This window comes from Nuphar pumila, chromosome 9 (genome assembly GCF_984573655.1).
Source record: "Nuphar pumila chromosome 9, dmNupPumi1.hap1.1, whole genome shotgun sequence".
Classification (NCBI taxonomy): Eukaryota; Viridiplantae; Streptophyta; class Magnoliopsida; order Nymphaeales; family Nymphaeaceae; genus Nuphar; species Nuphar pumila.
The window spans coordinates 117,730,245-117,756,941 of NC_143257.1; the positions used below are offsets into that span (position 1 = coordinate 117,730,245).

The following is a 26,697-nucleotide window of genomic DNA, read 5'->3' on the forward strand; positions in this document are numbered from 1 at the left end:
AGAAACCAGCCTTTGATCATGTTCTTCTGATGAGTATGTCGAATTTACTAGATTTAAAAATCAACAGTCTAAATTGTTTGAAAATTACAATATTAAAAAGCTATAATTTTACGTCGAAAAATATAATTTAAAAGTCAATTCTTATTATTTTGATCATACTGATCAAATTCGTGATGACTTCTCCATGTGTATTCCAACTAAAAGTTATCAATATAAATATTTAAATAGTAAATAATCCCTCATCAAATTTGAAATTTAGAACCACCTCTCTCTCTCTCTCTCAATTGAAAGCATTTTTTTCAAAGACGTGTGAAATGGTGAGGGAATCTTTTATCACAAGGGAAGAAAAAGAGGACAATAATGGATGACCCTTTTTTTTAACTCCCCACTTTTCCTTTTCCTTTGTATTTTATTTTTTACAGCTGGAAAAATAGATATTGATGCCCTTCTTCTTTATTTAGGTAGACAACAAAGGGAAATTCAATAATTCATAGTCACACGGCATTCCTAGTGAGGAAATATAGATGACACAGCCCCTAGTTTTCACTTTTTATTTTTTTGTTTTTTATATCTGTATAGAAAAATGATGAAAGTCCTTGCTATTAGGCAAAGGCAGGTGAGGCCCATACTTTTTGACCCTTGACGTACTGATAAAAGGATAAAAGGCCAAATGGTGTATGGTATCCTCAAAGTGCTATGGTTTTTTCTTTTTGAAAGGCAAGTTGGGTTAGGCGTACCCCCACCCAAGGTCGCTAAACTAAGAAGCGAAAGCGGAAAACAATACGAAAAGCGGAAGCGAGAAGCATGGGATTTTAAAATTTATATGAAGCGGGAAGTGAAGTATTAATTTAAGAGTGAAATATAAATAAAAAATAAAGCAATGCTAGGAATAGAACAAGAAGCAAATAAAATTAATTATTCTTATATTTCATGCATTTTCAGTAAAAGAGTTAATTTTTTGTTAAAATCTAACAATAATGGTTACCAATTTAAAGAAAGTACATGTAAAGTGAGTGAAAGCATGAGAGAAAATACATAAAAAACATAAAAAGAAACATGAGAAAAGTATATAAGAAACATAGACCATGTCTGTAGGAAGTATAGAGAAGCGTGGGGGAATCAAGATTCCCATGAAATTTTGGAAGCAAAGAGTATCGCGCTTTCGAAGCTAGTTTTCGAGAAGCATGTTTTCCACCTACCTAAGAAGCTTCCAGTAATTGTGTCCCTACCTGCATATTACTGTTAGTGAAATTGTACAGTATGTATCAAAACCTTTTTATTGTTGGTTCCCAATCCGGGGGGCGATCTTACCTGCAACGTTCTAGCGATAAAGTTGTCAATTTGGTGAGCTGGTGAGTTATTCTAATAAAGCTCTATCAAAACCTTTCCATTGTTTTTGAGTTTATGATGACTATTTGATTAACACATCTTGAAGGTCCTGAATAGGCATGTTTCTTTGACCTTAGAGAGAGAGAGAGAGTTTTCCCAACTGCTTCTAGTGACAAAAAAAAAAAAAGATGTTTATTGGATTCAGCCCCTCTTTTACATAGGCTACATTGGCTTGAAAATTGCATTCTCAGACAGTGCATCTTGTCATGTGTGAGGAGTCTGTTCCTAGCAGTGAAAAACATAGTAAGGGTTACTCTTGGATTGTGGCCCTTGTGCCAAATCAGTTGTGATAGATGCTAAGAAGGTTGCCTAGGCCGGATTGAGTTCCTTATCCCTCTGCTACTAATCTCTCCTCAGCCAATCCATTTCACTTGATCCTGGTTCTGTCGATTCCATTTCTATCTTCCCACCAAAGCTTGAACTTCCTCAGACACTGCAACTTGAGAACATTTTCATCTGCACATTGGATATACTTCCTGATCAATTGCCTCCACTTTAATATGCCTCAAATTAGGGTATAGAATATTAAGTGTGGAACCAAGTGTCACGGGCCTACTTCTTTAATAGGCCAGTGCGGTGCGACGGTCCTTTCTTATCGCCGCAAGCCTTTCGATCACTCGCTTGTTGCTGCGAAAGCTTTGATAACTGAGCGTGCAAGAGAACAAGAGAACAGAGGGAGAGAGAAATTGCAATCACTCGAAAGCAATCACAATGAGGGTGAATAAAAGAAAGCTTTTTGCATTTGCATTCATTTACATTGTTCACCTGCGACTTATTTTGTACAGTTGTGTTTAGAGTCTATTTTGCTTTGATTGAGTCTTGATGTAAAGTGTCGAGTCACTTGTAACTTTTTTCGGGCCACCTTTACACTTTGGTTCAGATTGATAAATACCCTGAAAGGTCAACTCATAGATCTGAACTGTAATGAGCTCTCGGTCAAAAATGTGAATTATGAATGCAAATGCAAAGAGCTTGCTTTTGTTCACCTTCATTGTGATTACTTTTGAGTGTTTGCGATTTTTCTCCCCCTCTATTCTCTCGCTTTATTGCACTCTCAGTTATCAAAGCTTCTGCAGTGGCAAGCAAGCAATTGAAAGGCTTGCAACGGTAAGAAAGGATCGTCGCGCAGCACTGGCCTATTGAAGAAGTAAGTTTGTGACATTCGGAAGGTAGTTGATTATAAGCTTATTGTTTGTCCATGGATCGAACCATGCTTCAGCCTTCTCTCTATTTCCAACTGACCACTGGGTATTCTGTAATAAGACATGTGCTACTACCCTGATATTGCACCATCCATGGGTGCCCTTGAAATTTGTTGGTTCACACCATATGGACACTTCACCCTCAGGTTATCTTTCTCATTCATTATCTTCTAACTAATCTTGGCTTGCATAGCTATGTTAGTGTCTCTCATTGATTTTAAACCAAATCCACCCTCACTATGAGGCAGACATGCTTTATCTGATGAGAGCAAATGGTTGGTGGCCATCTTGAGTCACATCCCATTAGAATTTGTTCATAATCTTCTCTATAGATTGGATGGCAGCCTAGACAACATGAATGCTGACATCCAATAGATGGGGAATGAACTTAGAACTTAGTTGATAATAACTATATGACTTGCCATTGATGTCAATGTACCCACCCAACCATGAAGTCACGATCTGAATTTATCAAGCAACTGCTGACACATGCCATTTTTTAATTTACCCAGGAAAAGTGGCATTCCTATCCCGTTTGGGGCGGGGATGAAGAAAATGAAATGAGCAATGAACCGTGGATGGAGGTGAAAATAAAAACTTGTGCATAAATGGAGGCAGGGATGAACTTACTCTTTCTCCCACCCCGCCTTACCTCACCTTGTCCCCGATCTTTGTTAGCAATGTGGGTACAATTGATCCTTTGGAGAATGTGTTGCTTATTGAAGATCTTCACTACTCTACAAATATCATATTCAATAGCATTCCAAAAAGCTTGATGGAATCACCCAAAAAATCCACCAGGCTCTGGCGCAATGCCTCCATTCATAATAAACACCATATGTTTCATTGCATTATTTTCTACCAAGTCCATAAGCAACTGAATTTCATTTGTAGAGAGATACAGGTGTGTTTTTCCAGTTGCTTTCTGCATTCTCAAGTATGTGACTGACCATCGACTCATCGTCAAGGGAGAGGTGGGTCATATGTTTCATCTAGATGTAATAGTTGACCATAGTATAGAAGTAGAAAGAGTTACTGTCTCCTTCTTTGATCCATCTACATCTAGATTTCTTTCACCAACATGACTCCTCCATGGACCATAAAGATTATAATTTCTCTCTCAAGTGAATGTGACGATTGAGTGCCTCTATGTTTCACGCATCTACCTATAACATCTTGAAATTTATGGTTAATATTATCGAGTATTTGATTTTAAAAAGATAAATCCTAAAATCATTGGAATTGGGTTTGGATCAAATCCAATTTGATTCAAGGGCAGAATTATAATTTATAGACAAAGGGACATAATCACAAGGATGATTAAATTGTTAAATAATACAAAATGTATTTATTTGAAAGATTTTGGTTTTATAGAGAATGGCAGTATGATAAATAAGTTTGCAAAAAGGAGCAAAATAGGTAGAAGAAGGTTATGAAACACATTTCAATAACTTTGGCAAGGTCAACTGTCATTTAAAAGGGACAACTCAACTCACACTGATTGAATGTGTTTTAATATATATTCGGTGTTTTCATTTAAACATAACCTAACATATTTTTCTCCATTTTGCGTATGTCCATCTCTCTTCTCACTCTCTCTCATTTCTTCACTCGTTTGTTTTTTGAGTAACCTTTGTACAATAAGGTATGAATGTGAGTTTGGATGGTCCAAGAGAAACCCATTTTATGAATTGATGCACATTAAATATTGTATGATGTATTGAAATGTAAGATCTCATTATTACAATAATGGTAATACTGATTTGAACAAAAGTGTATGTTTAAGTAATTTTGGAATTCTAGGATAATAACCCTAGCAATATCTTGTTACAAGAATATTTTGTCATTAAGATTGATTTGAAGAAAAATGTATGTTCGTTTGATATTCTTACGACTTGAGCTAGCTTGTCAGAGTTGACATAAGATATCAAAAAAATACATTGTGAGGTTGTGTAATGCAATAAGAACTTAATTAAAAATAGGATGCAATATCATTAAGAGTGACATGTGCTTGCCTGATTTTCTTATTGCATGAACTAGCTTGTCAGATGTGAACAAGCTTGCACTAACCTTGTAGGAAGAATTATTGCCAATTGAGTTTAAGAGATCCGTTTCCCCCCCACAGGACTTAGGAAACACTAAACTTTGATACTCAAGCTGGAGGTGGAGCTACTGCAGTATGCCCAATAATGTGTACTCCGTTGACTATAGGAAGAGGGATAAAGTTTTGATCTCTGGGTTTCAATGATATAAATGCCTTGGTGCAGGGTTCTGAACTCTGGTGCAAGCATAAAGTTAACCATATGGGTTTTATAAATGAATGAATACTATGATACCCAAGTGGTCAGGAGAGTGATGCCCCTTTAGATAAGCACGATTAAATTAATAAATGTCTATAGTGCATAACATGTAATGTAATAATAATTAAATAAAAGATATAATAAAATATTTGTGCATATAAGCAGACATGGCATGAGATTGTGTGCTCGGTGTATGGTGCATCTGAGGGTCAACCCTTGAATGGGAAGAGTCGACTTTTTTTAGGTTTTGGTATTATGTTCTACTCTAAGAGTCAATTTCTGAGTTAGGTGAGTCAACTTATCTTCATTTGGATTTGATGTTCTGCTCTAAGAGTCGACACCTAAGTTGTGTGGATTGACTCATCTTAGTTGATGTTTGTTTTATGTTTAGCATTAAGAATCGAGTCCTTGAAATGGAGAGTTGACTCCTTTTTTTGTTGTATATTATGTCAGATTTTGAGAGTTGACTCCCAATTGTTTTTTATTCGACTCCTATTTGCTATTAAAAATCAAATAATTTAGATAAGGGTCGACCCTCGACTCCTCTTGAGTTCTTTCTTGTGTGCGTGCTTTTAGTCTTTGAACTGACCTTGATATGGGGCAAGTCGACTCCTTTGAATTTCTTCTTTCGAATGAGAGTTTCCTTGAAGGTCAACTTTTGATGAGTTATGGATCAACTTTTCTTATTTGAGAAAAATAATTTTTAGGCTGAGTGACTTTTCAAACTAACTTGATCATGTGCTACAGTCTTGTGATGCTCATGTTGAGTAGTTGGATCACTCTTTGACATGTTGTTGTCTCACTCGAACATTATAACTATTTTTCAGGTATTTAGTGGTAGACATATATGGCAGTGGAAGACACATTGACAGTTCATGGACATTTATGGGTGTGGGCTTGGAACTGCTTCAATGGTTTTTTGAAACTTTATACATTTTATAAATGTTAATAAACATTTTGTATAAGTTATATTTTGTGAAATGAATGACTTTTATGGTTTATATAAATTTGTAATTGTCTTGTGAATTTTAGATCATGGTTTAAAAACACGCTTTCAAAAAAGAGTTTTAAATAAATAATAGTCTTATGTTATGTTTTTGAATAATAAAATAGTGAAATTTGGGTGGGTTTTACACTACCTCTACTTGAATGCTCTCTAAGGCCGTTGTGATAGCCTTTATGTGTTGACCCATGTCCTTAATATTTGCTATCTTTCAAGCTTTTTGGAGTCTTTTAACATTGTCAAGTTTACTGGTGATTGGTCATCCATCAACCTCTATGTTCCACGTCTCTTTAACTACATTTGTGCAGCCTGGTAAGCTCAACCAAAATTTAAAAACTTTAATGGAATCTTGAGACTCCCTCATTAATGAGTGGTGACCATCAAGGCATTATGATCCTAGATAGTTTTAAGGAGGAACACCAACTTTGAGATGGGGAATCTATTGAGCCAATACATGTTGATAAATTCACAATCAATTTTACGGGCGAAACTTTCTTTTCCTATGAGAGTTTCTCTCTTCTAAACGTAGAGTCCCTTTCTCCTTGATCACTGCCCTTGGTTTTCTTTAAAATATCTCTTCTGAGATCCCCATTCTCCATATTGTTGGTTTTATGGGAATGAGTTGCAAACAAACTCGTATCCTGGGGAAAAGGAAAGATCACCTTCATGTCCACCATGGACACTGGTATGAGAAAAGGTTCACTTGATGCAGGGGAGCTAGGATTTTGTGGAGGAAGTTTGATGGTGAGAGGGGACTTTCAGAGTTGTATAAGGTTATGTTGTGTAAGGAAGGCAGTGGACAGGGGGAAACAGGGTCCGCCGTGCCTCACCCCGTTTGAACTGAGGATGGAGGACATGAAACGGGGATGGAGGCGGGCATGGAGGTTAAAATCAAAACCCATGTGAGGATGGAGGCGGGGACAGACTTACGCTTTCCCGCGCCCCACCCCATCCCCGTTCTGATCCTCGCCTTGCCCCGCCCTGCCTCATCCCCAATCCTTCTTTAGGGATGACAATAGACTAAGGGAAAATGGGGTTATGCTCCGCCTCGCCCCTTTTGGACCGGGGATGGAGGATATGAATCGAGGATCGAGGTTAAAATCAAAACCCGTGTGGGGAGGGAGGATATGAATCGGAGATGGAGGTTAAAATCAAAACCCGTGCAGTGATGGACGTAGGGGTGGAGGGCAGGATTTTGAGATGGGGGGAAGGTGAAGACCTTGTCCCTCGCCCCCGCCCTGGTCCACTACCATCCCTAATATTGTGGTTCTCTTGGGATTGATTGTTCAAGTGAAGATAATCTATTCATTTGAGTGATCATACTTTGAGGAAGGGATTGTGATAAAGGTTTTCTCTCTCAGACACCATCTTCACTCTTGACCATCCGTCCTCACTCTTGCTTTTTGGTCACTTTTTCTGAATAGGTGGTAGCTGCCTATCACTGAAATTGCTATGGTTTGCCCTAACAAGATTTTTATAGTTAATACTTTGTATCTAAATAAGTTCTCTTTTGTGCAGGGGAATGGTAAAGGATGACAATTCTATTATTGGTTATTCATAGAAATTATTACAAAAAAAATGGTTAAAAAATAATAATTTGTGCTTATTTTCATATTATTATCAAAAACTTCTTTTCTTTTTGAGAATGAAAGAAATTGTCGAAAACTTCATTAATAGCATTGTTACATACTAATCTCATTCACTGAGATTTCTCCTCAAGGAAAATTTCATAATAAAATAACATGTTTTCATTTTTCCTCAAAAAAAAAAAGCAAAATAGGAATATGTACAAAGAAAACAAGTATTAGTAAATCATTGAAAAGAAAATATTTTAGTGTTAAAAATGTTATTAATTAACATTAGGATGAAGAAATATCATATTTCTCAAGAATAAATGGGCTTCTCGACATAGGTTAATAATGTTTCCTAACCATTATAATATATACGATAATGCCACTTGTAAATGTTTTTAGAGAACATTAATTTATCAAAAAGAAAAGGGAATAAATAAATAGTCCTTTATAATTCTTAAGAGCCTTGGTGATGGTGATTATGATGATGAGATTTTATGTTTTCTATTCTAAAATATTTGTTATATGTACTATAATTTTACTTTTCTTTGTTGATACTCCAAGCTCAAAAATTAGCCACCTGTAGGACTCCACCCTGAATCAGAGATATGTTGTGGTTTCCCACAGTACTCTCATGCTCGGACTCTATAAGATAAAATCTACATCATTCATTTAGTGAAGATAGGCATTTAAATTTGAACAAAATCTACATCATTCAGATTTGATAAAAACAATCTTATCAATAAAAATTAAACAGTGTATGAAGATGGGGGTGGCATAAGGGATAGAACAAAACTCGATGCCAAACAAATTGGTTCCACTCATCTCGAAAGTCATCCCTATCTTCTTCATGCCCCTAATTGGGATTTCATTGATGCAAGTTGTTTTGATCAAGTCAGATTCCACAGATGTAATCTACATCATTCATTTAGTGAATATCAATATTTAAATAAAAAATCCGACTAATGTGCGAATTTTTTGGAAGGAAGGAGATCCAAGAGGGATATTCGAACAGAGTTGTTAGACATCTTGTACAATTTTGAGAGGATTAAAGTTATATATACCAATTGTAAAGCTCATTTTTGGTAAAAACTTTAGATAAGTTAGTTAGAGTTTGATAAAAACAATTTCATCAATATGATTTAAGAGAAGTATGAGGATGAGGGATGACATAAGAGATGAGTAGAACACAACTTGTAGCCAAACACTAGAAGAATGAAGTTGGCAGCCCCGACATAACATTCCAACACCATTATGTTTTCCTTATATATATATATATATATATATATATATATATATATATATTCTTATATATTTTAAGAATATATATATATATATATATATATATATCAATAATTTTTTATTTATTTCAATATTTTACTTTGCCAAGAAAATTCCCATAACAGAAACTTGTGACCAATTAATAAAAAATGAAATTTGTGACTAGGCCGGGAGCCATAATTTGGTAAAACAAGATCTATATGTACCACAGGGGGCTCAGCTTGTAGTGCACGTCACCTTGTGTTGGGAGGTTGCAGGTTCAAAACCCAATGGTGTAGTTGTATAACTGGTAACCAAACACTAGATTGAGAATGAAGTTGGCAGCCCCGACATCTATATTTATATATATTTTCTTATATATTTTAGGAATTTATATATATGTCGATATTTTTTAGATTTTTCATTTTTTTATTTATTGCAATAATTCACTTTGCCAAGAAAATCCCCGTAACAAAAACTTGTGAACAATTTAAAAGAAAACAGAAACTTGTGACTAAGGGGCCCGTAATTCGGTAAAACAAAATTCTCTCTTTCATTATTAAGATCTATATGCACCAACGGGGCTCCGCTTGTCTGGTAGGAGCAGCTAGTGCAGGTGACCTTGTGTTGGAACGTTGCAGGTTCAAAACCCAATGGTATAGTTATATAACTGGCAGGGCTCTACCTAACCCCAGCTTGTCTAAAAGATCTATCTGTGGTGGGGCATTTTCTGAAATATTACGCCTTTTAGTATGATTTTTTTTTAATAATATCTTGAACTTGAATTTGACTAGGGAGTTTGTAGAATAAATTTTGCATTATTTAATCATTTAAGCTTATCTTCTTGCCAGAAAAAAAATTAATGTTTTTTTAATCAAGCTATCTTATCCTAGGGGTTGTGTCTGCTTTCTTATCCAAGGGTTTCACATGGGCAGGCACGGTAGGATTCCCACTTTCTTCTTTATTTTATTTTATTTTATAGTTTTTGATTAATTGAAAGTTACATGACAAAAGAAGGAAAAAATAAAGGTGATGAGTGCTCCCCTAATGACTGGCAACAACGAAGCAGGCTAATTTTTCAAAAAAAAAATAACCTACCTACTTTAAAATTTCGAGCATGTGCAAGTATGTTAAGATTGATGCCAAGTATCAAAATGATATTTTTTATTGAATATTTTTTCTATTGATAATTTTTGAATTCCATAAAAAATTATATCACAAAGGTAGTTATCACTTTAAAGTTTTAAAGAGGGAAAGAAAATAGATGAAATGTTGAACGACCACTATATTTAATTATACAAGTTCCCAAAAAATATTTTTATTTATCAAAATAAAATTATACAATTTCCAAGAAACACACAAACGACATTATGATGAATCAAACACCCAAACATAGGGTTGGTATCAACTGATCAGATCCCAACTAGGGCTGAAAGGATCAGATACAGGTCAGATCTGGCCTGCCTGATCCGAATCCAAATTTTGTGCAGACAATCAAAATTCTAGTTAGAATCCGAACAAGATTCAATGATGTAAGATTGGATCTAGATCCGAAATACATACGCTAACATGGTATCCTACACTGCCCACCCTGACCCAGTCAGGGTGGGCAATCCACATTGTGAAATGCCGGTCAGGGTGTGTGGGCACTAGGGATGGTGGAGTGGGGGACAATGGGGCTCCGCCTCGCCCTGTTTGGACCGGGGATGAAGGTTAAAGTCTATCCCCATGCGGGGATGGACTTATGCCTTTTCCCGCCCCATCCCCATCCCAATCCCCGCCTAGCCCCGCCCCGCCCCGTCCCATCCCCAATCCATTAAGGGATGACTATAAACTAAGGGTAAACGGAACCCACCCCGCCTCGCCCCCGTTTGAACCGGGGATGGAGGACATGAAACTGGGATGGAGACGGGGATGGAGGTTCGGATTTTGAAATGGGGCGGGGTGGAGACCTTGTCCCCCACCCTCGCCCCGGTCCACTGCCATCCTTAGTGGGCACTTGTATCCCTCATAAGAAAAGTTTACGGGTCAGGGTGGGCACGTGCCCTCCGTCCCATAAACACACCTCCGCCCTTTATCCAATTGTAAAAGAATGAAATTAAGGTTTTTACATGTAAAACGTGCAAATTGATCACATTAGATTGAATTCAATTGGAGTATATATAAAACATTAATCCCTTAATACCAAATGATTCGAATGTGTAAATGGAATTAGGGGTGGCAATCGGGTTGGGTTGGCGGGTCAGCATACCTCAACATGAACCTGACCCGTTTATTAAACGGGTAACTCAACACGACACGAGTAACCCGTTTAATAAACGGGTCGGGTCGGGTAAACGGGTTGACGGGTCGGTTCAGGTAAACGGGTTGACCCGCCCGCCTAACCAGTTTATTAAACGGGTCAGCCGGGTTGGCATACCCCTAACACGAACCCGACCGGTTTAATAAATGGGTTAGGTGGGTCAACCCGTTTACGACACGAACCCGTTTAGGCCAAACCCGAACCCGGCTAAGAAGCGGGTTGGCGGGTCGTGTCAGATTTTGCCACCCTAAATGGAATACCTTTTCTGATCTCTTTAATATTTTGGATCTGAAAATAATGTGTCGGATTCGGATTGAAGGTCCAACCAGACCCGATTCATTTGCATCCCTAACTCTATCCCGTGCCCAACCAGAATTCTACCATACATAAGTGTGGGCCAATCGGACAGTCTAGTTTCAAATCCCATAGGCGTCACCCTCCTGCATAAGCCGAATCTCGGCGACTTTGAGTCGAGGAGTAAGCCCTCGAAGTTTACGGTTGACATGGACAGAGACCGTATACGGTTAGGTGGGACCTTGCTTTCGTAATCATTACATGTGACAAAGAGGGCCTCTTCCATAAGATGTTAAAACAAACACCCTCTTAACTAAAGGGTAAAACGTCTCGTACTCTATCCTATCCATGAGTGAGGGGATTCCTATGATGGACACGTGTGTGGTTTAAAATTAGCATCACTATTTTTTTGGTGACATTGCATATGACAGGATCTTTTCTCCCTACACTCCAGATGCATGGCAACAGTGCATTATGTAAATAGTAGGGCCCACACTGATCGCCCATGTGATGTCATCAGCATTAGCCCCCGCTGGATGCCGTTGATCATATGGATGGACGATGAGAAAGTCACAGCACTGAGGATTAGTGATTCGGCATATTACATGATATGATCTCGTAGCCGTGAGACTCAAGCTGGACCTAAAATGGGCCAGGTCTTCTTGAATTTTGGTACAGAACATCGGATCCTCATGGGCCGCAGTAGTTCTGCATGCAATTGGGCCCACTCTCAAGCCGAGGTAAGGCATGGATAGGAATGCCAATGGTTTGGGTTCAGGTCGAGTATCCAACTGAATCCTGGATTAGGTAGCAGAACCAGTGTTCAATTAATAATTGGATCTAGATTTGGTATAGAGTACCACAACTGAGTCTGAATCAGAATATACGTAAACACTGTATCCGATTTAGGTATATAAACCATACTTACCAGGAAGCGATGGGTGAAGCGGGAAAGCATATTAAAAAGTAGCATGAAGCACAATGCAAGATTTGTTTTGAAAGCAGTTGTGGAAGCATGTGAAATAAAAAATTTGAAGAAAAACGATGGGAAAATAAGGGATAAACGAGTGGGAATCAAGGGAAAAACGAGTAAAAAGTGGGAAAAAAATATTAACATAAAAAACACAAAAAACTAAGGGGAGAAATGAGGGAGAAGCGATTGGGTAACGAAGAGGCCCCTCTTTGGGGGAAGTGTGGAGCTTCCCGAAAGCATTTATTTTTTGGTAAAGCGCGCTTCCCCCCTCCTAAAGGTGCTACCTAGCCTCTCATTGCACAAGAACCACGTTTTCCCTTAGTTCCTCTCTTTGGAGAAAGTGTGGAGCTTTCTAGTTCGAAAGCATTTTTTTTTGTAAAGCGCGCTTCCCCACTCCTAAAAGCGCTTCTGAGTTCAAGAGTAAAGGTGCCCAGTAATTTTCCAGTCCTAATACATGGGCGTCAACATCTTAATGTGTAAATCCTTCGTCTTTTTTCACATTTTGTTTTCCTTTGGACCCCAGCCTTTCCTTTTAAAAGCTTCTTGAGTCCTTTCACATTAAAGCAGAGTAAAACTGGCTTTACCCACCAAGCGGGTTCCAATTGTTTGGTAGGAGCAGTCAGTGCACGTCACCTTGTGTTGGGACATTGCAAGTTCAAAACACATTGGTATGCGTTGTATAACTGGTGGGGTCTAACCAACCCCAGCTTTCTTCTTTAAAAAAAACTGCATTTACCCACATAGCTAGGTTTTGATTGGTATTTGAATGAAATTTCAAAAAAATGTTTTGAAGCCAAACCACCACAAAATTTGGCAAATAAAAAAAACTGCCTTTACCCACAAAGCTAGGTTTTGATTGGTATTTGAATGAAATTTCAAAAAAATGTTTTGAAGCCAAACCACCACAAAATTTGGCAAATAAAAAAAACTGCCTTTACCCACAAAGCTAGGTTTTGATTGGTATTTGAATGAAATTTCAAAAAAATGTTTTGAAGCCAAAATACCACAAAATTTGGCAAATAAAAAAAACTGCCTTTACCCACAAAGCTAGGTTTTGATTGGTATTTGAATGAAATTTCAAAAAAATGTTTTGAAGCCAAACCACCACAAAATTTGGCAAATAAAAAAAACTGCCTTTACCCACAAAGCTAGGTTTTGATTGGTATTTGAATGAAATTTCAAAAAAATGTTTTGAAGCCAAACCACCACAAAATTTGGCAAATAAAAAAAACTGCCTTTACCCACAAAGCTAGGTTTTGATTGGTATTTGAATGAAATTTCAAAAAAATGTTTTGAAGCCAAACCACCACAAAATTTGGCAAATAAAAAAAATTGCCTTTACCCACAAAGCTAGGTTTTGATTGGTATTTGAATGAAATTTCAAAAAAATGTTTTGAAGCCAAACCACCACAAAATTTGGCAAATAAAAAAAACTGCCTTTACCCACAAAGCTAGGTTTTGATTTGTATTTGAATGAAATTTCAAAAAAATGTTTTGAAGCCAAACCACCACAAAATTTGGCAAATAAAAAAAACTGCCTTTACCCACAAAGCTAGGTTTTGATTGGTATTTGAATGAAATTTCAAAAAAATGTTTTGAAGCCAAACCACCACAAAATTTGGCAAATAAAAAAAAACTGCCTTTACCCACAAAGCTAGGTTTTGATTGGTATTTGAATGAAATTTCAAAAAAATGTTTTGAAGCCAAACCACCACAAAATTTGGCAAATAAAAAAAACTGCCTTTACCCACAAAGCTAGGTTTTGATTGGTATTTGAATGAAATTTCAAAAAAATGTTTTGAAGCCAAACCACCACAAAATTTGGCAAATAAAAAAAACTGCCTTTACCCACAAAGCTAGGTTTTGATTGGTATTTGAATGAAATTTCAAAAAAATGTTTTGAAGCCAAACCACCACAAAATTTGGCAAATAAAAAAAACTGCCTTTACCCACAAAGCTAGGTTTTGATTGGTATTTGAATGAAATTTCAAAAAAATGTTTTGAAGCCAAACCACCACAAAATTTGGCAAATAAAAAAAACTGCCTTTACCCACAAAGCTAGGTTTTGATTGGTATTTGAATGAAATTTCAAAAAAATGTTTTGAAGCCAAACCACCACAAAATTTGGCAAATAAAAAAATTTGCCTTTTCCCACAAAGCTAGGTTTTGATTGGTATTTGAATGAAATTTCAAAAAAATGTTTTGAAGCCAAACCACCACAAAATTTGGCAAATAAAAAAAACTGCCTTTACCCACAAAGCTAGGTTTTGATTTGTATTTGAATGAAATTTCAAAAAAATGTTTTGAAGCCAAACCACCACAAAATTTGGCAAATAAAAAAAACTGCCTTTACCCACAAAGCTAGGTTTTGATTGGTATTTGAATGAAATTTCAAAAAAATGTTTTGAAGCCAAACCACCACAAAATTTGGCAAATAAAAAAAACTGCCTTTACCCACAAAGCTAGGTTTTGATTGGTATTTGAATGAAATTTCAAAAAAATGTTTTGAAGCCAAACCACCAAAAAATTTGGCAAATAAAAAAAACTGCCTTTACCCACAAAGCTAGGTTTTGATTGGTATTTGAATGAAATTTCAAAAAAATGTTTTGAAGCCAAACCACCACAAAATTTGGCAAATAAAAAAAACTGCCTTTACCCACAAAGCTAGGTTTTGATTGGTATTTGAATGAAATTTCAAAAAAATGTTTTGAAGCCAAACCACCACAAAATTTGGCAAATAAAAAAAACTGCCTTTACCCACAAAGCTAGGTTTTGATTGGTATTTGAATGAAATTTCAAAAAAATGTTTTGAAGCCAAACCACCACAAAATTTGGCAAATAAAAAAATTTGCCTTTACCCACAAAGCTAAGTTTTGATTGGTATTTGAATGAAATTTCAAAAAAATGTTTTGAAGCCAAACCACCACAAAATTTGGCAAATAAAAAAAACTGCCTTTACCCACAAAGCTAGGTTTTGATTTGTATTTGAATGAAATTTCAAAAAAATGTTTTGAAGCCAAACCACCACAAAATTTGGCAAATAAAAAAAACTGCCTTTACCCACAAAGCTAGGTTTTGATTGGTATTTGAATGAAATTTCAAAAAAATGTTTTGAAGCCAAACCACCACAAAATTTGGAAAATAAAAAAAAAATGCCTTTACCCACAAAGCTAGGTTTTGATTGGTATTTGAATGAAATTTCAAAAAAATGTTTTGAAGCCAAACCACCACAAAATTTGGCAAATAAAAAAAACTGCCTTTACCCACAAAGCTAGGTTTTGATTGGTATTTGAATGAAATTTCAAAAAAATGTTTTGAAGCCAAACCACCACAAAATTTGGCAAATAAAAAAAACTGCCTTTACCCACAAAGCTAGGTTTTGATTGGTATTTGAATGAAATTTCAAAAAAATGTTTTGAAGCCAAACCACCACAAAATTTGGCAAATAAAAAAAACTGCCTTTACCCACAAAGCTAGGTTTTGATTGGTATTTGAATGAAATTTCAAAAAAATGTTTTGAAGCCAAACCACCACAAAATTTGGCAAATAAAAAAAACTGCCTTTACCCACAAAGCTAGGTTTTGATTGGTATTTGAATGAAATTTCAAAAAAATGTTTTGAAGCCAAACCACCACAAAATTTGGCAAATAAAAAAAACTGCCTTTACCCACAAAGCTAGGTTTTGATTGGTATTTGAATGAAATTTCAAAAAAATGTTTTGAAGCCAAACCACCACAAATTTTGGCAAATAAAAAAAATTGCCTTTACCCACAAAGCTAGGTTTTGATTGGTATTTGAATGAAATTTCAAAAAAATGTTTTGAAGCCAAACCACCACAAAATTTGGCAAATAAAAAAAACTGCCTTTACCCACAAAGCTAGGTTTTGATTGGTATTTGAATGAAATTTCAAAAAAATGTTTTGAAGCCAAACCACCACAAAATTTGGCAAATAAAAAAAACTGCCTTTACCCACAAAGCTAGGTTTTGATTTGTATTTGAATGAAATTTCAAAAAAATGTTTTGAAGCCAAACCACCACAAAATTTGGCAAATAAAAAAAAACTGCCTTTACCCACAAAGCTAGGTTTTGATTGGTATTTGAATGAAATTTCAAAAAAAAAATTGAAGCCAAACCGCCACAAAATTTGGCAAATAAAAAAAACCTATGGTACCCTTCTGATGACACCAAAACACAAAAAAACCCTCCCTCTCAAGTTTTCACGAGACAGGATCAATTGCCATCACATGACACACTTTGAGTGTGCCTATGCACCTCGGCAGCTGACTGACATACTATCAGCCAAAGATGGAGGGCATCAGGTGCAGTGGCGGAGCCAGAAGTTTTTCGTTGGGTGGGCAGACTTCGGGTGGTGATGATCGACCTCTATCGGTGGCGCAATGGCTCGAAGCCTCCGTGGTGGTGAAGATCATAGATCGAGATCGAAAGCCTGTTTCGGTAGTTGAGCCACCTCCTTCTCGGTGGTGATCCAGCAGCAGCAACTCCCTCGGCTGGCTCCATCCCATGTCCACCGTCTCCTGCGTCTGGGTGCCATAGGATACTCTGTATCGCAGGGAGGCTTGATCTCCACTCCTGCACCACCATGTTCTGATCTTCTTCGACAAGCATTCGCAAGGAAAGAATGCAACCACCAAATCGTGCTGAATGAAAAATAAGACCCGAGTCGTATCATATTTTGACTCGGTTTCTAATTCTGGGGTGGGCGACCGCCCACCCCTGGCTCCGCCACTGCTTCAAAGTGTGCCATATGATGACACCTTATCCTGGCCTGGGGTTTCACCCTCTTCCACCACCTCCTCCAAACCCTCCCACCAGGCTATCGGCCAGAAAATGACTAGACTGACCTGTACAACCATTTTCCAACCGGTGGCTGTCCCGAAATGGCCAAAAGAATTGTTTTTTTATTTCATGGACGTCCGGCCATATTTTCAAAAGAAAATGAACGGATGTCGTTTTATTGTACACTCAAATTTTGCAGAATGCCCAAAAACCCGATGAAGTCCACTCATCCTGCCCATGGGATGGCACGGGTTGCTGTCGTCTGTTCCGCTCTTGTCCTTAGTTTTGGACTGCGAAGACACAATCCATTCCCTTACACCTCTGTCTCTCCCTAGGTCGGGTTGGGACGACGCATTGTGGTTTTATCCTGCCCGTCCAGGGTGGTCCAGTTGGGACAACACCTTTGCCAGATGTCCCCATGTTTGTCCCACCTTGGGACGGCCCTGTCTTGGCCATCCCACCTTGGGATGACCTTGTTCTAGTCATCCCATCTTGGGATGACCAACTGTCTTGCCCGTCCACCTTGGGACGGCTAGTTGTCCTGGCTGTTCAACCTTGGGATGACCTCAAGGCTGGGTTGTCCCACCTTAGCCTGTCTCATCCCATCCAGCCTGTCTAACTTGGGACAGAGTTGTCCTGGCCATCCCACCCCGTCTTGGCTATCCTATCTTGGGATGACCCCACGACCAGGGTGGGCCTGCCACATCCCATCCCACCTATCTACCTTGTGATGGACCTGTCCAGGCCATCCTACCTCATTCCTCTTGTCCAACCTATCATTTCAAGGTAGACCCTTCTCCTTGAGACAATAGGTCACTTGGAACAGCCCCAGTGCATGGTTGCCCCACCTCAGGATGACCCCAATACCTGTTCTGCCTCGCACTTCCCTGAATTCCTTGAGACAACCACCTTGTTTGGTTGTCCCACTTTGAGATGGCGAGAAAGGGTACTTAAGTCTTTGCAACTGCATCGGACTCTCACGCTAAGTGATGCCGACACACATGAGGATACGAGCCCCACGTTATATACATGACACTCATTTGAACCCCGAACACAGAATGTTTGCTACAGTGCATCTTGGGGGGGGGGGCATATAACCTGCTTCGGACGAAAATGGTTGGGGAAAGATCAAGAAAAGGGAAACAGGCTGGGGGAAGAGGATGATAGTGACCTCATAAACCGTGGAGTACCGGGTACCTCGTAAGTGGAGGAAATGGTGGGATTTTTTATTTGCCGAATGTTGACTGTACACCGACGATCCAATATGATGGGTGGTCCACGGTAGACTGCTCACACCGATCCAAACTGAGGGTTCGATCGAACGCAGTTCTCTCTCTCTCTCTCTCTCTCTCTCTCTCTCTCTCTCTCTCTATATATATATATATATATATATATATATATATATATATATATATATATATATATATATATATATGAGAAGGTATCGTCGGATCCCTTCTCATCACGAGCCTGATGAATTAGGACCCCTTCTTAACGATGGTTTGGATTAAAAGGCCTCAAAGCTAAAAAAAAAACATGCATGCCCATTCATGGACACAAATTATGTCTGATTTTACTCCTAATTCTATATATATATTGATAGTATATTGATAGAGATACGGTGCTCTTAGAGTACTTACTCTCACCTAATAGAAGCTTTAGTTTTTCAAATTTCTTAAATCATTTTTTGTTGACCAGACCCTATAAATATAATCTATAAATATTATTTAATAGAAAACAAGTTTTGGATGCATGTTTTTTAACACATAAAAATCATCAAAATTTCATGGCTTAAAAAATCTTATTTTTATATAAAAAAACATGATCCAAAGCATGATTTATATCAAATAAACTGTGTTGAGAAGATACAACCTATAACCATGATTTCCAGTATACAGGAGTAGGTACTCCCGTAGAAAATATATATATATATATATATATATATATATATATATATATATATATATATAGAGAGAGAGAGAGAGAGAGAGAGAGAGAGAGAGAGATGTGCAAAATTGATAAATGCTAAATGGGTTTTTTCTGCCCTTTCAAAAATTTATTTGTTATGGGCATGGTCTATTTACAAGAAACCTACGCTTGGATAGTGCGTTTTCTATGAAAAAAATGTTATTTGGAGCTTAAAAAATTTACAAAGATTTTGGACGGTTGATTTCACATATGATCAAAATTTAAAAATGAAATGAACAATACCCCGAAAAGCTCATTTAACACATATATATCATTTAGCACTTGTTATTTTGCACATATCCATTACCAGTGTTGTGAGAGGCGTACGCCTCATTACATGAAGCGTATGCCTCAGAGGCGAGGCACACGCTCAAGGTACTGAGACGTTGCTGTGATGCGCAAATTGCCCCTCATCACAGTTCCCCGGTTACAAATTCCCCGGTGGCGAACTTCGCCGTTGGCTGCTCAGTCTTCTCCGACCATCGGACGCGCCCCCCCCTCGCTTCCGTACCAGCTGGGCGCGTGGTCCTTCTCCTACTGCCTCCCCTCCCACTGCTTCACTTCCAGTCCAGTTGTGAGAGGCGTACGCCCGCCTCAGAGGCGAAGCGCAGGCTCAACGCCTCGCTTCGCCTCATCGCATTTAACAACCTTGTCCATTACTCTCTCTCTCTCTCTCTATATATATATATATATATATATATATATATATATATATATATATATATATATATATATATATATATTCTAAAGGTGGGTGTGAAAAAGAGGGAAGCAGATCAGGTAACGCTGAACATGAGCATTTTTGCTCATGACGATTCTGCTTGCATTTTGGATGAATGCCACGTGGTTTTGTTGACTTTTGAGCTTTTTAAAATGCAAATCGGATGGCCACGATGTCAGCAAATGTTCAACATGACCTGATATGCTTACAAAAAAGAAGGGGGCTGGGGAGTTCCGTTGAAGTACTTTTTCCTCTTTTTTTTAGTGGGGCCACACTCCCCATGAAACACGAGAGTCCCTGTTTGTTTTTGTTAGGGAAGACATTGGAACGGGGAATTGGGGCCCTGCCTTGCCCCCTTTGGACCAGAGAAAAGGGGATGGAGGTTAAAATCAAAACATGTGCGGGGATTCCCGTCCCCATCCTTGATCCCTGCCTTGCCCCGCCCCGCCTCATCCATGACCCTTTTTTAGAAATGGCAGTGGATTGAGAGGAAATGGGGCCCTGCCCCGCCTCGCCCCGTTTGGATCGGAGATGAAAGACATTAAACATGGATGGAGGTTAAAATCAAAACCTGTGCGAGGATTGAGGGTAGGATTTTGAGACGGGACGAGGGTGAAGACCTTGTGCCCCCTCCCACCCCGACCCATTGCCATCCCTAATTTTGATGGGAGTTTCTCTTGAAATACAAGGGAAAAAAAATCGCAAGGAGAGAGGAAACTTTCGTAGGGCATCAAACGTGGCTTAAGCCTCTCTAAAGGCATATCTCCCATCTTTTCTTATCTCATATTAATAGATGTCATTTCTTAACTTCTAAGCAAAACCTTTAAACTCTCTTACCAAAAACTTCTTCTTATTTCTAAAAAAAAAGAAAATAACTAAGGTTACTTAAAGGTCAAGAAACTATGAATCACAAACCTATTTTTTCTAAAATAAGAATTCCCTACACCTTCATAAAGATATTGAATCGCGATTTTAGAAAGTTGAAATAACAGCCTTTACTTTTTTCTTTATTTTATCGAGTTTTTAGCAACCAAAGACCTAGTTTTGTAGGCTTTTTTGTCATCGAAATAGTAAGTTTGTGAAAAAACTGGTTTTCCCAAAATCCCAAGTTTTGCCTCCCATCATCCAAATGAGGCTCTATTGGTGAATGCAAACCTAAATTTATTTCACAGTAAATTTAATTTTGCTCAGCCATCAGCTACATGACTCGAAATGAATTATCAATTGGACCGTCTTTATCTTCATAACACCAACACACTATCGGCTAGCCTTGCACAACCCTAAGCTTTATCCAAATAAGAAACAAGTTGGATCATGAACCATTGAAAGTGAACTGGATCAAGTTCAAGATAGGTTTATCCAAACCCAATACCCACAAAATCAATGTGAACATCTATAATTATAAAATTAACATGAAACAGTAGTTGAATCCTGGTATTAATAAATGCATTTCTTCCATCGAATTCGAGTTTGCCTTATTGAACCTAGTGCTCAATTCATTAAAAATCCAAGAGCCAACAAAGTTCGGATCTGGTAAGAACTTGGATATTTGTCTGGGTCCAATGGACTATACATGGCGATTGCCCGAAGAGTGAGTAGGGGTATAAATGGGTCAAACTTGATTAAGATCTAGACATTTCATTAGGGGTGGGCATTTAGGCCGGATAGGCTCGGTCCGACCAGGAGCCAGTTAGGGACCAACATGACCTAGCCAAGCCTTAACCAGCCCAAATCCTGACTTGACCTTCTTGGGTTTGAGTTCAGCTTCGGACTTGTTGATTTGGTCTAGGTCATGGCCGTTAGGTGGGATTAGTCAATGATACGGGTTGGGTTGCGCTGTATTGATATCATGTGCCGGTTCGTTGGGAACTCACTCGACTTGCTTATTAACCTGTCCTAATGTCCAACCCTAGTTTCCAACCCGATCAAATCTTGCCCAATCGGATCTAGGTTCGGACTCAATAAGTCCCAAAGAATAAAGACAAATACCAAATTTGAATCCAATTAGCTAATTAGATATGTGTTATAGATAATCCAGTCATATTATCCATCCAATTCATATTCAGATTCGAAGCAGAATCACATATCGAATCCAAATCCGATTACTAATCGGACACTACCTGCTTTATCGGATCTGATTAAATTTGGGTTCAGTAGGATATTGGACCCAAACCCAACGCATTGACATCCATCAAGTGTAAGGGTGTCAATGCGTCGGACTTAGTTTGGACTCAAGTGGGTCCAAACCTGGATTTGATTTGAGGTACCGGTTCTCAGCTCTGACCTAGGTCTGATCTGACACACCATAAGAAAAACCATGCCCTGGTTCACACCAGATAAATCAATATTTTTTATCTTGCAAATTCAAGTCGGACCCAAGTCTGGTATAAGATTTCAAAAACCATACTCGAGCATCGGTTACGGTAACCGCTCCTCTCTCTCACTCGTCAGTACCGCTACCGGCTGTTCCTTCTCAAAATCCTGGCCTCCATCCACGCACAAGTTTTGATCATGTCCTTCATCCCCGCTCCACACAGGGCGAGGTGGGGTGGGGTCCTTTTTTCCCTCGGTCCACTGTCATCCTTAAGGGTACGTTTGATGCGCTTCTCAGCGTGATTCGAACGAAAATTATGCTAAGAACGGCGATTTTCGATAAACGTTGGACGCAGCAGACGACGTTCCACGCATCCACCGTGTTCTTATAAGTATGTTATTTTCGTTCCACCCTCCCCCCTGTTACAAAATAATAGGAACGAAAGGAATGAAAATTTCTCGATGGGCGCGCCCGCGAGCTCTTGTGGTTCCTATCGGATCCCAAGTTCTCCTTCGCCATCTACGCCTCCTCTTCCATCGCCCGACGGCGGGCCGAGCCTGGCGGAGTCAAACCCGACAGCATACGTCGGCGTCCCGTCGGACGTGAAGAGCCTGTAGTTCTTCTCTGACGTCGGCTTGGGCTTCAGGTTCTCGTTGAACAAGGCGAACACATACACCTCCAGTCCCACGTCCGGCCGCTTCGACGTCCCCCTTTGCTCTGCCACGATCCTCATCAGGTTCTCGTTGTACGTCCGGGCATTCTCCAACGAAGCACCGGTGTCCTGCGGGTCCCCCTTCGACGACCACCCCGTCTCTGACACCTTTACCCTTAGATTCCCCTTCCCCTCTGCCTCTAGTGCGGCGTATACGACGTTGATTTGGGTAAACAACATGTTATCGTAGTGAAGCCCGATGTCGGGAGTCCAAGATTTCGGCGTTCTCTCAGAAAGGACGTAGTCGAGGGAGATGTGCTTTGGGTCCGACATGTAGGCAAAGAACGGGTAGGCGTTGATCAGGAATGATGATCCTGTCCATCCGTGGAACCCTAACAGAGACCTAACCGGTCCGGCGAGATCTCATCAGAATCGGCAGCTTGACGCGGGTAGGACGATTCCAGGACGGCGAGCGAGTGCACTGTCGTCACCTCCACCTTATCCCCCAACCCTAGGGTTTGCAGAGCGACGTAAACGTTCTGCATCGCCGGAACGAGGCACCCGGCCAACGACAAGTCATTTTCGGTGAGCACCTCGTTCCTGATGGTTATGTAACTGATCCGGCTCACCGAAACGTACTGCTGGATGTTCTCCTTGACCCAGGCGAGGGCCGTCGCCGGATCCGCCATCTTTCCGATGCACTTGTTCGGGATTGCGACGACGAACTCGACATCGGTGCCGTGGAAGGCACAAAGGACTCTCGGGTCGGAGTCGTAGAGCTTCACCTTCGTAATGTTGATGGATTGGAGCAGCCCCGCCACTCGGTCCGGCAATGGAAAGTTGTTCGTCACCTGCCTGTAATCGATGCCCACCGTCGGTGATGCGCTCGCTAGAAAAATGGCATCTGCACGCAGAGAACCAAACTGAGCAATCCGACCTGGGGGTACATCATCATCAAACAACGGATAATTGGAACATAGCATTTGAGTACGGTTCAAACAAACGTTGGACTTAAAACAGTTGTTACAGAACGAACATAACCAATGCTATGTTTCGTTCTTTTTGTTCATTTCATCCAACCTTGGACAAGCCATCAAACATATCCTAAAGAAGGATTGGGTACGGTATGGGACAGGCAGGCAGGGATCGAAACAGGGCAGGGTAGAGAAAATAGTAAGTCCATCCCCACCTCCATCCTGGCACGGGTTTTGATTTTAACCTTCATCCCCCTTTCATGTCCTCCATCTCCGGTCCAAATGGGTGAGGCGGGCGGAGCCCCGATCCACTGCCGTCCATCCCTACGAGTTCCTATGCTTCCTTTTTTAGTTCTTCTCCTTTGTCCTTTTTTGTACTGGGGCAGGGCCCCGGTCCACTACCATCCCTATCAGGTTCTTTGATTCCTTGTTTAGTTCTTCTCCTTTGTCTTTTTATACAATTTTGCATAACTCAACGAACGTATAGGAAACCAAGAGGCAGGGACTATTTTCACAGAGTGCGTATCAGGTCAGTCTTGCTCTGATGCCGTTCATCCATGCGATGAACGGCATCCCAAATACCATGGATGGATTCCATGCCTTCTAGATGGGTCCCACGTTTTTTTAAGGGTTTCAAAATAACGATTGAAAATAGTTCCTCAATGACGCCGTTCATCGCATGGATGGACGGCATCAGCCCGTCAGTACTTGCTCTGCCCTGATACGCACTCATTTTCAGCCTTGACGTGGGTTGTCTCTCTCTCTTTTTTTTTTGTTCCCACGAAGGGGAAAGCGACGGAGAGATAGGACGTTTTTTCGGTTTTTTACCCGTATCTTACTTTCTCTCATCCTCTTCTTCGTAGGTTCTTTTGGAGCCCAAGTCTCTCTGCTTCTTCTATAGGTACGAGGGTCTCTCTCTCTCTCTCTCTCTCTCTCTCTCTCTCTCTCTCTCTCTCGGTGCGAGGGTCTCTCTCTGTGTGTAGGTGCGAGGGTCTGTCTGTCTCTCTAGTGCAGCTTTTATGTGTGAAGTTGACAGTATTAGAAGTTGATGTTGGGTGCTCTCTGCAGTTAACATAATGGGAAGTTTAAACCTAAACGAGCCACCAGAAGAAGGTATATTGCTTTTTCCAATATTGGCTTTGTTGGGTGCCTTGTTTTCGTCGTTTCCTAGTTGTATATTTTAGCGTTTCTAGTTGGCTAAGTTGAGGATTGTTGGTGGTTGATCTTCATAATGTAATAACGGGGAGGAATTTGTGTTTTGAACAATTGGGTGCTAGATGTGCTTTCGACCCCTCAACGTGTGATGCTGTGGAAGGATCATAAACCGATATCGCGGGCGATATGCCACAATCCGGTGCCGGAAATGTATGTAAACAAACTCTTGTCTGGGGTCATTTATGCTGAAATTTTGAGTAGTTTTTGCATCAAGCGGTGGATTTTGTGCCTATCATAACTGAATGTGGTCTGTAGTGTTGGTTTTGATGCAAATTGATTTCGTTGTTGCTTCAGAGATGAGAACTGAGTGCTATTTTAGTTGCGGGGAGTTAAATCATATGGATTTTTATTAGAACATTGTCTCTGGTTTTGTGGTATCCCCGGTGGTGCATTGTTGAGGAACTGCATGTTGTCATGGGAAACTTATTCGTATATTCTTTTGGCTCTTATTGGTATATGGGAGTTATGACTCTCTCTCTCTCTCTCGGATGCACTATTGGAATTAGACATGGGTGTTGAACAAGTCTGGCGCTAGATTCTTAAACAAAAGAACTTTGTTATAATGGCATCCTTTTAAGCCAAAGTTAGACGATATCCATTTGGACAGAGCAGATATTGGCGGACTCTTGCACTTCAGAACATCCTGAAGCAATGAGACCAGCATAGGCGCTGCAGGGGAACTGTTTGACAATGTGAGTGGCTCCCACCATGGCTACCAAAATCCATTACCCATCTTGGGAAGCTTGCTTCCTAGAAAGCTAAATGCTTCTTAATTTAGGTTCCCTTACCATGAGAGGTGTGCTTTCAAGGACATTAAAGTTTCACCATGAGAGAATACAGAAAAATATTTGTGCATAATTAATAAATTGTGATTCCTATAATAATAGCACTATAGTTGGTCAATTTTAAGTAGATTAATAAACAATAAATGTCAAAATATTTTCTATGGTTTCTTAAAATATGAAAAACATTTTTTTATTTTTATTAGGCTCAAAGTTTTTTAAGGTTATTTATTTTTAAAAAATGGTCAAGGCACAAATGTTCAAAACTTTCTTCTACATTATAAGAACATGTATGATATTATGTACTCTCTTGTACATATTTCAAGTGTGTTATCCTAATCTTCATCTATTGTTTGTTGCTTATCAGTTGTTACAAACTTCCAATGTTAATAAATTTTTTTTTGCTTGTATGTGTTCAAATCGGATTTTTTTTTCATATCTGATATATGTAGCAAACCTATTTATAACCATATAATGAAAAAATAAGAAACTTATTTTTAGGTCCAATAGGTATTACGTTAACATATATTTTATGCTTAAAAAAAAATTGTTAATAAATCTTAGATGAATAGTAGTATAATATACTATAACTACTTTGACATTTTGTTTGCTTGCCTCCATTTCTCACATTACATGTATTTATAAGCTCCTTCTTTCTCACTGCTGCTTTCCGCATCAGTTTCCAATTCTGTTTCCTTCTTCGGCATCTTGTCTTGCACTTACTAAGATTAGGGCAATAATGATTGCGTGGCTGAGGTTATCTAGTGTGACCTACTTGAAAGCACTTGACTGTGGCTCTTTTGACACTAGCAAGTGACCAAAACATCTCGCTTTATCTGGGGCTGATTGGATCATTTATTGATCTCTGGGTTGTGCAGGCCTAGCCATTTATAATTGAATCGTGCCTCTATATGCACCATGGTCATTTGAAAGAGTAAAGGTCGCAAAAGGATACGTGCATGCACACACAGACACACGT

The 26,697-nt window shown here is 39.2% G+C and overlaps 2 pseudogenes; both read right to left on the minus strand.

The window, feature by feature from the left end:
* Positions 1–22,585: 22,585 nt before the first annotated feature.
* Positions 22,586–23,080, minus strand: LOC149829028 (glucan endo-1,3-beta-glucosidase 14 pseudogene; annotated as a pseudogene).
* A 59-nt stretch (positions 23,081–23,139) lies between these two features.
* LOC149829029 (glucan endo-1,3-beta-glucosidase 11 pseudogene) lies at positions 23,140–26,425 on the minus strand (annotated as a pseudogene).
* Between the last annotated feature and the right edge of the window lie 272 nt (positions 26,426–26,697).